Source organism: Thalassophryne amazonica, chromosome 15 (assembly GCF_902500255.1).
Source record: "Thalassophryne amazonica chromosome 15, fThaAma1.1, whole genome shotgun sequence".
In the NCBI taxonomy this organism is placed as follows: Eukaryota; Metazoa; Chordata; class Actinopteri; order Batrachoidiformes; family Batrachoididae; genus Thalassophryne; species Thalassophryne amazonica.
In genome coordinates, this window is record NC_047117.1 from 48,613,259 (window position 1) to 48,627,366 (window position 14,108).

Consider the following 14,108-nt stretch of genomic DNA (forward strand, 5'->3'; position numbering starts at 1 on the left):
AAAGCGGCAGTCTCTGAGCCATTCCTAAACAATGAAAAAACGATGAGAGGGGTGGACCACTCCTCACTCAAAGCCTGCTCACAGGTGAATGACGCAACCGACAGGCGTGAAAAAACTCACGCATGCGCACGAAGGTTCAAGCTTGGCTGACGCAATCACACGTGATTCAAATCCATATGGTTTTTGAAAAAAATAATAAGGTCGGATACTTTTCTAATAGACCTCGTACACAGTCCCTCCATTTTAACAAGTACTGTAAGTAGACAACCTAAATTTTCCTAATAGAAAGCGTGACCCTTCAGCGAGTCTGCCAGGAGGCGCATGGGAGACTTGAGCTGAGATTTGATTTTTTGGATTAAAATCCTTCTCTGCTCACTTCACCATGAATCTGTGACTGGTGCCTCAACAGACACGAGCTGTAGTTTCTCCAGTCACACCGCCTATAATGCCTTCAGACTTGACATGGGTGTCTTGGTGGCTTTCCTCATTATTCAGGAGAACTGCCTACTCCAGAGTAATTTACACCCAGTGCCATGTTGTTTGTACTATTTTAATGATTTATGTAAACAAAGTTGAAAGCAGGGGTGATGGCCAACTGGTTAGTGCACCTGGTTTCAGTGCAGAAGGTTCCCAGTTCAAACCCCCACAAAACTTTGTATGTCTCCATGTAATGTGCAGTTTTGTCAGGAAGGGCATCTGGTGTAAACTTGAGCCAAATCACATGAGTGTGACCCCCGAGCAAAAAACCAAGTTGAAGACTAACAGGTTATTAACCAAGTGGCGACGTCTGTACGGGAAAATATCAGACCGAGGACTTGACAGTACGGACCAAGCGTAGTGAGGTCTGTGCAAAAAACACTGAGGTCTGATATTTTCTCGTACAGACCGAGCAACCAAGGTTAATAAATGGTTTATTATATGCCTGTTTTTTTAGCTGCGTCAACAAAATTTAACAGATTTTTTTGGAGTATGAAGTGTTCAATCTGTTCTTGACTGTTAGGAGCTGTGTTTTCATCTTGTTGGTCTTCATTTTGCATGTCCACTTTGAGCTCGTTTGCTGAGAATTCCTCCAATTCAACGAGAGAAAATGTCAGATGTCAAAGTCGCAAATCTGATACGCGATCCGGACCAGTTGTCACAGTAACAGTCTGATATGGTTAAATATCAGATGGGAAATCAGCCAATCAGAGCGAGTGTACTGTCGTAGCCATGTAATAAAGAGTCTTATTGTTTCATTTCTTTGCAATTGTTTACAAATGTCGTAACTGGCGTTACATGCTTAACAAATTAACTCCCTTTATTTAGGGGGGAAATGCAATTTAAATACCTAACCTGTCGTGATACAAACCTTGTTTTGGTAAAACTTCTCTAAATATTGATTTGACTTCTGGCATTGTATCTTCTGAGTGCTTGATTGCTGTAAAGCAAACAAATAGGTTAATGGCTTGTTTGTCCTGGCTAATATAGCTGCCAACGTTAGCAAGCAGCTAATTGACAACACTACAAAGGGCATCTTGCAAATGTGCCGATGCAGTTAAATACGCAACGAGATAGTTCCATCGTTGTATTTAATCAAATGTTCATATAAATTAAACTATCCCTATAATCTCACCTTTAGCGTCGAGCAAAGATTACTGCGGTTGTCAGGCCAACGTTGCGGGAGGAATCACGTGACCTGCGTTGGATCTTCGCTTTTTCACATGTGGTACTTTGCTGACACCTAGAGGCCACTCTTGAACAACACAACCCAACAACCGGAACAATAAACATAACAAATGAATTAATGGATTTAAAAAATCAACAAAGAAACAGTGCTAGAACAGCAGGACAAAGTATACACATAAATTCCTACCCCCTTCTCACTATTCACACATTAAATTAATTGACATCTTAATTACATCACCACGTAAATCCAGTACCCATCCAGTAACGCAATGCTTTGTTTGTTTGTTTTTTTTGTAGTATAACATTCTTCTTAAATTATAACCCCCCCTCCCTGTCACAAAGCATTTTTAAATGCTCCCCAACTGGTAGTAAATTAAAAGTAAATTAAAATAAAAAGTAAATTATTTGTTGCTTTTGCTTCATGCATAATCTGTGCTGCTGTAAATTGAACCAAATCCTCAAATTTCAATGCATGTGACCTTAAAAACAGTGTGTTGGTGTGTTCCCTGTATCCCACATTATGCACAATCATAATTATTCTTTTTGCATTATGTATAATGCTTTTAGGTTGCTTTTATAGGTGTTACCCCAAACCTCCACACAGTAGTTTAGATACAGTAAAATAGAAGAACAGTAAGATCATAAACAGTGACATATATTCCAGTACCTGTCTAGCTTTCCCCAAAACTGCCACACTCTTTGCCATGTTTGATTGAACATAACTTATGTGGGATTTCCAGCTGTTTTTGTGGTCCAATATCACCCCTAGAATTGTATTGTCATACCAGCCCAGTCTCACGTTTGTTTTTCTTTCGTACACTATCTCAATATTAACATTTTCGATTTTGATTTGCACCTCAGCATCTACACCACAAATTCCAAATCGCATAAATGTTGTTTTATTTAAATTTATAGACATTTTTAACCACACTACCTTTTTAATTTATTCATTTATTTAACAAGGTTAGTCTCATTGAGATCAAGACCTCTTTTGCAAAGGAGACCTGGGCAATTATAAAGTTTCCAATTCATCTAACCTGCATGTCTTTAAATGTGGGAGGAAACCGGAGTAATCAATCAATCAATCAATCAATCAATCAATTTTTTTATATATTGTAATCCACATAGAAAGGCTACAGATGAGAATCAAACCCATGACCTTTTAGCTGTAAGGCAACAGTGCTAACCACTAAGCCACCATGCTGCTTCCATTTATGTTGTGATATTTTTTTTTTATGTTGTGATATAGTCAATGGGGTGTGTGTGTGTGTGTGTGTGTGTGTGTGTGTGTGTGTGTGTGTGTGTGTGTGTGTGTGTGTGTGTGTGTGTGTGTGTGTGTGTGTGTGTGTACGTGCGTGCCCTGCACCTTCGATTATGGAGAAACCTAAGAGAGCTGACATTTGTTGTTTGGTATGCTTATGTATTTTGGGTCAAGGATGAACACAGTGAAAATGGAAAGTTGATATGACTAATATTTTTGGAGAAATTACAGATATTATGTAACAAAAGTGAACAATGTGCATTGATAATTACAATCTGGATGCAGCCATCATTCAAATCATTATAAAAACTTTGCATAATTATTACCAGTTTTGCCACAGTTACTTCGAAAAGTTACTTTAGTTACTTTATACAGTTACATTATACAATTATTTCATTAGCAGCTGAGGACAACTTGTCGCCAGCTGCTGAATGTAACTAAAAAGTAACTAGTAATCTAACTTGGTTATTTTTAAGATTGCATACTCAGAAAAGTAACTATTAGATACTTTGTTGATTAGTTACTTTGCTGATTACTCAATCTTAAGAGTAACCAATTCAACAATTCAACATGCAGGTCCACCTTGGATCTGCTGTGGCGACCCTGAATGCAGAAATAAGGGAAGAGCCGAAGGGCCTTCCTATATGTATTTTCCTATTGCATTATTTTGATTTTTGACATAATCCCAGTAGACAATTTTATGTAAATGTAGTAAGAGATATGTTGTTACTTTGTTGGTCTTTCAGTTACCCCACATTTGTTGCTGTTGAGATTCGCCACAGCAGAGCCAGTACAGTTCGGGATTCAATACAAGTTTTATGCCAGATGCCCTTTCTGACACAACTCCACAAGTAAAGCAGCTCTTGTGTTGTTTAATAGTTAAAACAATACAAGTCAGCGCTGGCTGAGTGTTTGTGAACCCCTTGAGCTTTTACATCTTTGAAATTTTTTAGGACATCAAAAAAAAAAAAAAAAAATTCAGGCTTTTTTATATTAAAATTTCGAAAATTAGGCCATTTTAAACTCTCTGCTGTTTGCGGATGATGTGGTTCTGTTGGCTTCATCAAATCAGGACCTTCAGCATGCACTGGGGCGGTTTGCAGCCGAGTGTGAAGCGTCCGGGATGAAAATCTGCACCTCCAAATCCGAGGCCATGGTTCTCAACCGGCAAAAGGTGCTTTGCCCTCTTCAGGTCGGTGGAGTGTCCTTGCCTCAAGTGGAGGAGTTTAAGTATCTCGGGGTCTTGTTCACGAGTGAGGGACGGATGGAGCGTGAGATTGATAGACGGATCGGTGCAGCATCTGCAGTGATGCGGTCGCTGTATCGGACCGTTGTGGTGAAGAGAGAGCTGAGTAGGGGGGCAAAGCTCTCGATTTACCGATCGATCTACGTTCCGATCCTCACTTATGGTCATGAGATTTGGCTCATGACTGAAAGAACGAGATCGTGAGTACAAGCGGCCGAGATGAGTTTCCTCCGCAGGGTGGCTGGGCGCTCCCTTAGAGACAGGGTGAGGAGCTCGGTCACTCGGGAGGAGCTCGGAGTCCAGCCGCTGCTCCTCCACGTCGGAAGGAGTCAGTTGAGGTGGCTCGGGCATCTTTTCTGGATGCCCCCTGGACACCTTGCTGGAGAGGTGTTCCGGGCATGTCCCATTGGGAGGAGGCCCCGGGGAAGACCCAGGACACACTGGAGGGACTACATCTCTCGGCTGGCTTGGGAACGCCTTGGGGTTCCCCTGGAGGAGCTGGGGGAGGTGTGTGTGGATCGGGAGGTCTGGGTGGCTTTGCTTGAGCTGCTGCCCCCGCGACCCGACTCCGGATAAAGCGGAAGAAAATGGATGGATGGATGGAAATATAAAAGCCAAAATGATGGTGTGTGTGTATATAAGTGCAAAGAACAAATCCAGGTTTGCATCTCCAATGTGCCTTCTGGTAAACTGTAGCTGAATTTTCAAGTTTTCTTTTTTATCATGAAGCTGTATAACTGGTGATACAAAATTCAAAACATGCACTATGCACAGTTTCTCCAGTTACAGCCACAGAAGCTTATAACTTCTTCTGAGTTGTCTGGGTCTCTTGGTGGCTTTCCTCACTCTTCTCCTTCGTGCACAGTTTTTGAAAACTATCTGCTTCATACAGACTTACCATACTGGTTGTATTTTTTCATAACTGATGTAAATTAAGTCCAAAATATAATCAGTGTAATGTTCATGTATCCATCCACTGACTTGTATGAAGAAGAAAACTGGATGTAAAAGTGATGGTTTATGTATTACACTAAAGGGTGCACTTACTTATTCACAATATTATAATGGAGGAAGTAACCCTTGAGTGCAGTTTGTGTCGTTATATTTTAAAATAACTACATATTGTGACATTAAATAAAAATTAAAACATCAGTTTTATGTGGATTGGCTAAAATCACAACAATTTCTTAGTGAAATACATAATCTTGTCTTTTCTGTTGCAGTATATTAATATTCCGTCCTGTATTCATGGGATAAAAAACGGAGAAACGCCTTTTTTAACTTTGTTTATTCCTTCGCAACAGGAATCCATTCAAAGTGCTTTGAAAGTCTCGCGATAGCGCCGATTAGGCGTGCGAATGACGCAGTTCGGGGGCAGGAGGGAGGGGGCAGAGGAGCAGCACTGTAGGAAAGAGGAGGAAACACTGAGGATGGCGGAGTCACACCTCTGAAGGTAAAATTGTTATATTACCACATTAACACTGACTGTTTCCCCGCACGACACGGTTAAGCTTCACTCCACAGATGTTCCAATTGGCAGCCTGGGTTTGTGGCCTGTGTGATACTGAAGTGTCATTCTGCGGTAGCGAATATGAACGCACTCTTTTGTTCAGCGTCGGAATGGCCGCTGTTTTTCACACTTGACTCTTTTTCCCCCTTCCTCCCCTCGGGTAGTATTCAAGACAGGATCGGTATTGAGAGTTGTTCCGCACCTCTGCTGCCTCGGTGAATATAAAGGGTCGGTGTCAGGTAGCCTCTTTGGTTGGCTTGTTGGGCCGCAGCACAGGCTTCCCCCTCTGTTTCGGGCTTGGAGCAGACGGGTCGGTCGGAACTCCGAGTCCGTCAGCTGCTCTACTTAGGCCTAGCTCTTACTTAGCAGTGCTTGGAGCAAAGCTAGCTACGAGATACGAGTAAATACATCATGAGCAATAAAACCAGTAATTTTGTCATCGCACAATATCTTAATAACTCTCGATAGCCCAGTGTTTTATAGCTTTAATATAGCCGTTGAGTAAAGATAAACTAAAATACAGTTAGCCGATAGTTAGCACGCTCACTAGCTGACGTTCGCAAGTTATGAGTGACATACTGACGTTTGCTTTGCTGTTGACGTTTATGTTTTATGCCTTGTCAGTCGTTTCTGCAGGATAAGACCGTGTGAGACAGCCAACATAGGTCGTTTCAAAATTACTTTCTAATGTTAAAATTAGGCATTGCTCCTTTTCGGAATACTTTGATTTGCTACCAGCACTTGCTTGAGTTGTTAATGAAAGGTTAGTAAGGTTAAGTATTGAGCTTACCAGATTTGACGACCATACCACCACGTCAAGTAAAATAACTGATCTTAAAATTGATTTTTGGCACTGTTTTGCCAGTCGTGTTTTTTTCCCCAGATTTGTCATTGCCACAGCAGTAGCTCGAAAGTTTTCTGCATCCATTTCAGCTACCACCTCATCTTTGACCCATCCCAACATCACACACAAATTTAAATCTGGTGGACCACATTTTGGGTTACATTTACTACAAACGATCTATTATGCTTCACTATAAGGTATTGATGAATTTTCTCATCTGGTTTGTAGTATATTTGTCATATAACTTTGCCAGCCACTAATGGTTATGTTGTTTTTTGATCATTGTGAAGAGAAAAGAAAGGGAGAGACTCCGGAGCAAACAACACTCTCCGTAGTGGCAAACAGTTCACCCAATTGAGATTTCAAATCTCGCAAGATCTCAGAGAGGTGGCTGTCACTGCAAGATGTGTATTATCCATCCATCCATTTTCTTCTGCTTTATCCGAAGTCGGGTCGCGGGGGCAGCAGCTCAAGCAAAGCCGCCCAGACCTCCCGATCCACACACACCTCCCCCAGCTCCTCCAGGGGAACCCCAAGGCGTTCCCAAGCCAGCCGAGAGATGTAGTCCCTCCAGTGTGTCCTGGGTCTTCCCCAGGGCCTCCTCCCAGTGGGACGTGCCCGGAACACCTCTCCAGCGAGGCGTCCAGGGGGCATCCGGAAAAGATGGCAGAGCCACCTCAACTGACTCCTTTCGACGTGGAGGAGCAGCGGCTCGACTCCGAGCTCCTCCCGAGTGACCGAGCTCCTCACCCTATCTCTAAGGGAGCGCCCAGCCACCCTGCGGAGGAAACTTATATACTTATATACATTAATATGTATATGTCGCAGACATGACAAGCAAAGCTCTTCAGCATTTCACACAAAGTGCAGCAACAGTGAAAATTAAACATTCTTAAAACAGTAATAATACCACACTCATTTTGCACTCATTATAAGGATAGGATAATGAGTGAAGCTCTTCACTATCTGTGTATATATCATCAAACAATAATTTACAATTGAATAATTGTTGCAGAACCTACCATTGGTTTGTGGCTTGTGATGACAACAATGTCTGGTTTGTGGCTTCGTCTACCATGGGCGGAGTTTTTTTTGTGCCATTTCCGATTTGTGGCTTCTTCTACCATCGGTTTGTGGCTTTTTCCCCTAGGGGCAGATTTTTTTTGTGCCATTTCTGGATTGTGATTTTTTTTTTTTTTTAGTTTTTATGTGATTTCTGGATTGTATTGTGCCATTTCTGGTTTGTGCCTCAGTCTACCATAAGACTGAGTAAGAGTGAGCTTTGTGCCGCTGTGCAGCGCTTCGCTCATATTATATATATTATGTATATTATATAAAACCCATGGTTTGGATGGGATCATGGTTTGTAGTCACAGATTAGGTCATTTTTGACTCAGAAAAAAATTCACTTTATTTTTCATTTTTAAAAAGATATTTTAAAACAATTAAAGCATGAAACTTTTGCCCATTCAGTACTTTAATGTTTCCCATAATCCCCCTGGCATCCCCCTGTGCTTCCCAGAATGGACCCCAGCATCAGCAGAGTTCCGGTGTCTCCGAGTGCATGTAAACAATAGCTAGCGAGGATGTGGATGGCGTTGATCTAGCGAGTTCACGTGTGATTATAATAATGACACATTCTCCCAAGTTGAAAGGGTTATCTATAAGAGGTGTAGCACCTGTGATGGACTTCTGCCGTGCCCCGATGTTGTCTTGTTGTCCATACTTGAAAAGATTTGTTTACATTGTGGACTGAATCAGTGTCGCCGACCGAACGGGCCACCCTAAAAATTGGTCTGCCCTGCCTTCACTGCACATGCCTCATTTCTGTGTGTCATCCACGGTTCACAGATTATGTTTCTGCTTAAGAAACAAGGTCCAGTCATCTGGATCTGGATCTGCTCCAGTCATCTATCTCAGTGACAGATATTTGAAGTTTTTGTACTACAGTAATTTCCACATAAATTCAGCATTATTTCGTAATAAAAGACAGGAAGCGATCAGAGCGCCAGATGAGCTGCTGCTGCCTTCACTGCGCTGCCATCATTTCATAGTGTCAGTAGTGACTCACGGATTATCACCGCATTTCTGCTTAAAACTGACTTTAGAATGATTTAAGAGGTTTTACCTTGTCATCTGATGGTTAATAATCCCTTTATTCCCTTTGATCGCTTTGGGTATAGAGACTCAGACAAGCTGCTGTAGTCTCAAATGATGCATGTGCAGTGAAGGCAGGGTGGAGCATTTTGGGGGCGGGGGGGCGTTTGGTCTGCAACACCGGAACTCTGCTGAAACTGACCTCTTGCGTGAGTCATGGGCTGCGAGATTGAGTGAGCATAACTGTGAAACAGCAAATGGGCCTGAATGAAAACAGTGTCAATATTTAAATAATATTTTAAAATGAAATACTGAATTGGTGCATTCACTTGCAATATGGTACTGTAATATGAACTGTATCCAGGAATAAAAATGAGCCTTTGTCATTGAACACCTATCTCAGTAGATGAGGATCTGGCCTTTCAATATGTGAAGCTGGCTTGTCATTATATAGACCTGGGTTTGAATCATATTTGTGCTACCTGTCTTCATACTTGGACAAGATGCTTAATCATCTCCCTCCCAACTCTTCTGTACTTTGCTGCACTGTGAAACCATCTGATAAGACCGTAGTCTCTTGCTACCAGATACCATAAACTTTGGCGCTAACCTTGCCCACTCTTGAGGCCAACCGTTAATTACTTTTCCAGTTTACAGAGTTTGTAATCTGACCTCCCCCTGAGGTCAGGGTAAGCACGAGTGTCATTTGTCTATAGGTGTCAGAAAAGGGTGATTGATGGGGAGTAACATATACACTGCAGACAGTCCCTGCCCTAGGGGATCAAGGACAGAACGGTTTTCCTCACATGCCCATACATTTAGCTTAACTCAGTTACAGAGCAAGTAACTAAGATTTGGGAGATCTGCCCCCCCCCAAGAAACGGGCAAGTAAATAGGAGTTGGAAGCAATATCCAGCAAGTAAGTGCGAACTTGACACCTATTTTACATGCACTGCAAGAAATGGGACCACCCCCCAACTCCTATTTACTTGCACTGCCAAAAATGAGACCATATAGTGATACAAGACTCCGCTCAGCTATTAACCACACCCTACCCTAGTCTTCCGAAGGTTACAGACCCAACTCCTCATTACTTTGCTGGGAAGTGCTAGGCAAAAGTGGTAGAATACCAGGCATGTTCATGAAGGCAAGTAACTAGGACCATGTTGATAGGATGTTCATGCTGGTTATACGGTTGCAGATAGAGCTTTGTTGGTGACACATCAGCGGAGCTGGTAAAACGGGTATTTGCAACCGTATAATAGCATGAACTTTCACAGATCATCAGATGCAAGGTTGTTATTCCCATTCTAATTCAATTCCATCGTTTGCACGGTTTATTTTTCTGTAGGCAATTCTGTTGGCGAGGCTTACCGTTGAGCCAAGGCAGCGTCGTTCCAACAGCAATCAGGGCGTGGAGTAATCCATCAAACGTGAAACAGTAATTCTGCATCTGAATCTACATAACTATTTTCATATGGTAGCTTAAATTCACCAATTTCAGGGGCGGTTCAGCAGAGGCAGCGTGGCTCCAACAATGATTACGGCGCAGAGTAATCCATCAAAACGTGAAAATCCATCGACTCCACATCAGTACTTTTTTTATGATAGCTAAATTCACCCATTCTGGGAGGTGGCATCAGTACACGACTTTCTCTTGCTGTCAGCTAGCAACGCTAACAGCTAGCAGCGCATGCAGCTGGTGTTCTGTCGAATTGTGCATCTCGTCGCATAAATCGACAGTTCTGCGTCCTGACTATATTGCGGATGCGTAGTTGCACGGAGGACCGGAATGACATTCTACAGGAATGACATCTCGACACAACACCGGTCAGGGTGCAGAGTAATACATCCAAATGTGAAACGTTTGAATATTTTGCCACTGTTACCCCAATATTATAGAGTCTGAAATCCCACACGATTAACTAATCAGATTCATGTAAAAAAATGTAATTGGATTAGAATATGGCTTAAAATGCCTTATACTAAGAAGTTGGTGGTGGGGGGGTTCCCACCCCTGTGCAGTTATCTTGGAGAGGGAGACTGTCTGTAGAGATTAACATGTTTATTTTAGCTCTGATGTTGGACAATTTAACCTGGACTTGAATGGGAGCCAGTCTCAAGCAGCCAGTCAAGGAACTGCAACTTTTTGTTCTGGGTGGCTGTCATCTCAGACCACTGAAGCGTACTGATTGAGTTTTATAAGCTGAATGTGTTGTGTGTCCACAGCTGCCATGTACTGTTACGTGCAAACCATCTGAGCATGTTCCTGTGTTTTTAATATAAAAGAATATAATGCAGTGCTAAAATACCCTTGGCCATATGAGCATGTACCTTTTAACGGCGTGTGTGTGCGTGCGTGTGTGCGCGCGCGCATCGGTATACATGAGCTTTTGAAAAGGCTGAAAGTTACCTTTGACCGGGTAGGATGTGCGTGCATGCTGACGTCCATGAGATATCTTGTAAATCACTCCACAGGTGTTATCAGGTTACAAAAACAGCTTTTTTCAGTTTAAAAGTGTTTATTCTCACAAGGTTTTACATAATGTATGAGAAACATTAGATTCACACAGAATTGCAGTGATTTAAGCCCTTTCACACTGGGGCTGCTCCCGGTTGCTCCCAGCTGTGCCATGCGTCATTATGACGCCACCGCGTGGAAGCAACTCAGTGCTGAGACAATGGAGCTTGGCGCCACAACAGCGCGAGGGGCGCAAAGGAGGAAGCAAGTTGGGCGCCGAAAAATTTAACCTGTTTAATTTTTTTGGCGTCCTGTGCTCAACGCAGAAAGGAAGTGGTTCCAGCACAAGTCGGGGCAAAGAGGCGTAACTCGGGGCAAAGAGGTGTTACCCGGCGTGACTCGGAAGCCAATTTATGATTCCTACTGTGTTCCATTGTTCCCGCAGTATAAATCACGCAGGATTGTTTTTATACAGTGTACTTAATGCAGTAAAAACTACATGCTGAAAAAAAAGACCACAGAAAAAAAATGCAGACTGATTGCCAGAAATATCCAGTAAAAAGTCCAGACATCTCTAGTCCACTCATGGATGTTTGTTCACGCGCGCACATGTGAACCAAAAAAAAAAACAAGTCTGGCTGCAGGCATTAGTTCCTTGTTCTCTGCTCAAACTCTCACATCACAATTAAAAAAAGGACATAAGTCCTGAGACAGGACATGTCAACATCAAGTAGAACTCCAGACATCTCCAAATTTGCTTGGCGGTTCGTGCGTGCATGCATGCGCATCTCATGGTCAAAGGAGGAAAGAAAAGAAAAATTGTCTGCAGGCAGTTAGTTCCTTTCCCTCCTCAGACTCTCTCATCACAGTTAAAAAAGGACACAAGTCCAGGACATGTCAACATCAAGTAGAACTCCAGACATCTCCACATTTGCTCAACGATGGTTTGTGTGCGTGCGCATCTCGCAGTCAAGGGAGGAAAGATAAACTATAACAGAACTCAAAGCGCAGCCCTGCAGCTCAGCACAAGTAGAAGAGAAGTCAGAGTGCACAGTCTGTCTGCAGCCAAACTGTGCACTCTGATTTCTCTGTGCAGAGAACCTGCAGGCTGCGTTCTCACCTCCTCTTCCCCCCTGCTGCGCACACCTGACGCAGAAATTCCTGCGTCGTCATGACACCACAGGAAGCAACTGGGAGCAGCCCCGGTGTGAAAGGGGCTTTAGGAGCGGATTCCGCCATGTTGAATTGGCACCCAGAGAGAGACCAGCCAGTGATGTCACAGTGCCTCTCTACTCTGATTGACTATCACCCCCCCCCCCCCAAAAAAAACAGATTTGCATGATTCATAGAATAAAAATTGGACAGTGCAGTCTCGTTTGAGGGCGGGCGCTAAAGGGGTAAAACATGATGCATATAACGTAATTTCTCTGCTTCTGGGGACAGAAACACGCACTTTCTCTGAGATTTTGGAAAAAATTACACGCAAACAAAGTAAAACTACAAAGAAAAAGTGAGGATACGGTGGAAAGTGGACACGTGTTACGGTTTGTTTATGATCCGGAGCTCAAACGTGTTGAGGCGGTTGTGTAGGCGAGAGAATGGAGCTACTCTGGTTAGCTGTGTAGGCTAACTCTTAATGACATGATGTCTCTCATTTGCCTCGTCTTCCCTTCTCCACTGAGAGCCGGAACACCATTTTCCCATGTGAAGTTATACTGTGTATATATTGCGCAATGGAAGCGGCTGTCCCCATAAGTGGTCATATCCTGTGATATCATGCAGGGTTCAAATGAGACTGCGCTGCCCTATATGAAAAAGAATGTGACCTTTTGACCCCTTAAAATAGGTCAGTGTTAGCCATCTTTGAATTTGTCCAAGGTCTGTGTCCCAAGAATGTTGCTTGTGAATTTGAAGACTCTGACAGTAATAGGACAGGACTTATGCTGAGCATAGACAGCTATGGACGGACGGATGGATGCAAAGCCTTCACAATACCTGATGGCCATTCTTTGATGGCCTCGGGTAGTCTCCAATTTCATCCAGTTATTCTTTAGTCTGCAATTTCATCCAGTTGTTCAAATGATACTTATAGGACATGTTGTATGTTATTTAACATCTTGTTTAGCAACACATCTTCAAAGTATTCATGATTGTAAGTCTGTCCGCATACATGCGGTAATAATTAGTGGTTGCTGTTGTATTTTATTGCTAATTATCCCTCTCACTCAGCGAGTTAGCAGGTGCATTTCCGGAAAACGTCTCACTTGGCATTTCTTACCATTTCTTGGCGTGTGACATACATTTTAGGAAAAGTTGAAACATCTCAATGGCAGACAGAGTGAAATGAACGCTGCTTCATCCAGTAACAAAGCTTCTGAGCTTTCATTCGAAAGTGGTGGCTCAGATTTACACAGAATGTACAGAGAGGAGGTTTTTTTGAGTGTCTGTCAGATTTTGGATCCTAATGTGTGCTTACTCTGCCTGTTACAGGATGCTATTTTACTGTGGCCATGGCATGTCTCCACAATACTGTTTTTACAGGCTGCCTGAACATGTAGATGTATTTCTTACATTGGAAAAAGTCCGAATACGTTATTTTCAGGACAGAATGTACTTTCGATCTGATGTGCCAGAATCGTGAGGGAGCTTTGTGAGAAGTAGATGGCCGAGCTGTCGTGGGACATTGTTCTCTGGCTGGCGATTGTGCACATCCGTGTGTGACGACCTCTTTGATGGAGTGGACCTGGACATTATTCTCCGGCAAGCAATTTTTATAGTTTTACAGCTGTGTTGAATGGCTACACCATTTTAATTATAAAATAATAAAACACTTTTTGCGAGTGTGCAACATTTTGTACTTTCTTGTGTATATATAGCATTGTTTGACAACTCAATCATCTTCAACTGCTTATCCAAGATCGGGTTTTCTATTTAAAAAGAAATTTACATTTAAAGTTTAAATTTCTGCTTCCATTGTTGGACAAAATTTTCTTTAATAGCAAACTGTCAGATAGAAGGGAGGGG

At 42.6% G+C, this 14,108-nt stretch overlaps 1 protein-coding gene across 1 annotated transcript in view; it reads left to right on the forward strand.

The window, feature by feature from the left end:
- Positions 1–5,554: 5,554 nt before the first annotated feature.
- The window catches only part of shoc2 (SHOC2 leucine rich repeat scaffold protein), a 94,330-nt gene continuing 85,776 nt past the window's right edge, over positions 5,555–14,108 (forward strand). Inside the window, exon 1 of the mRNA XM_034187302.1 lies at positions 5,555–5,625. The gene's annotated coding sequence lies outside the window, so the exon portion shown is untranslated. The remainder of the gene's footprint in view (positions 5,626–14,108) is intronic.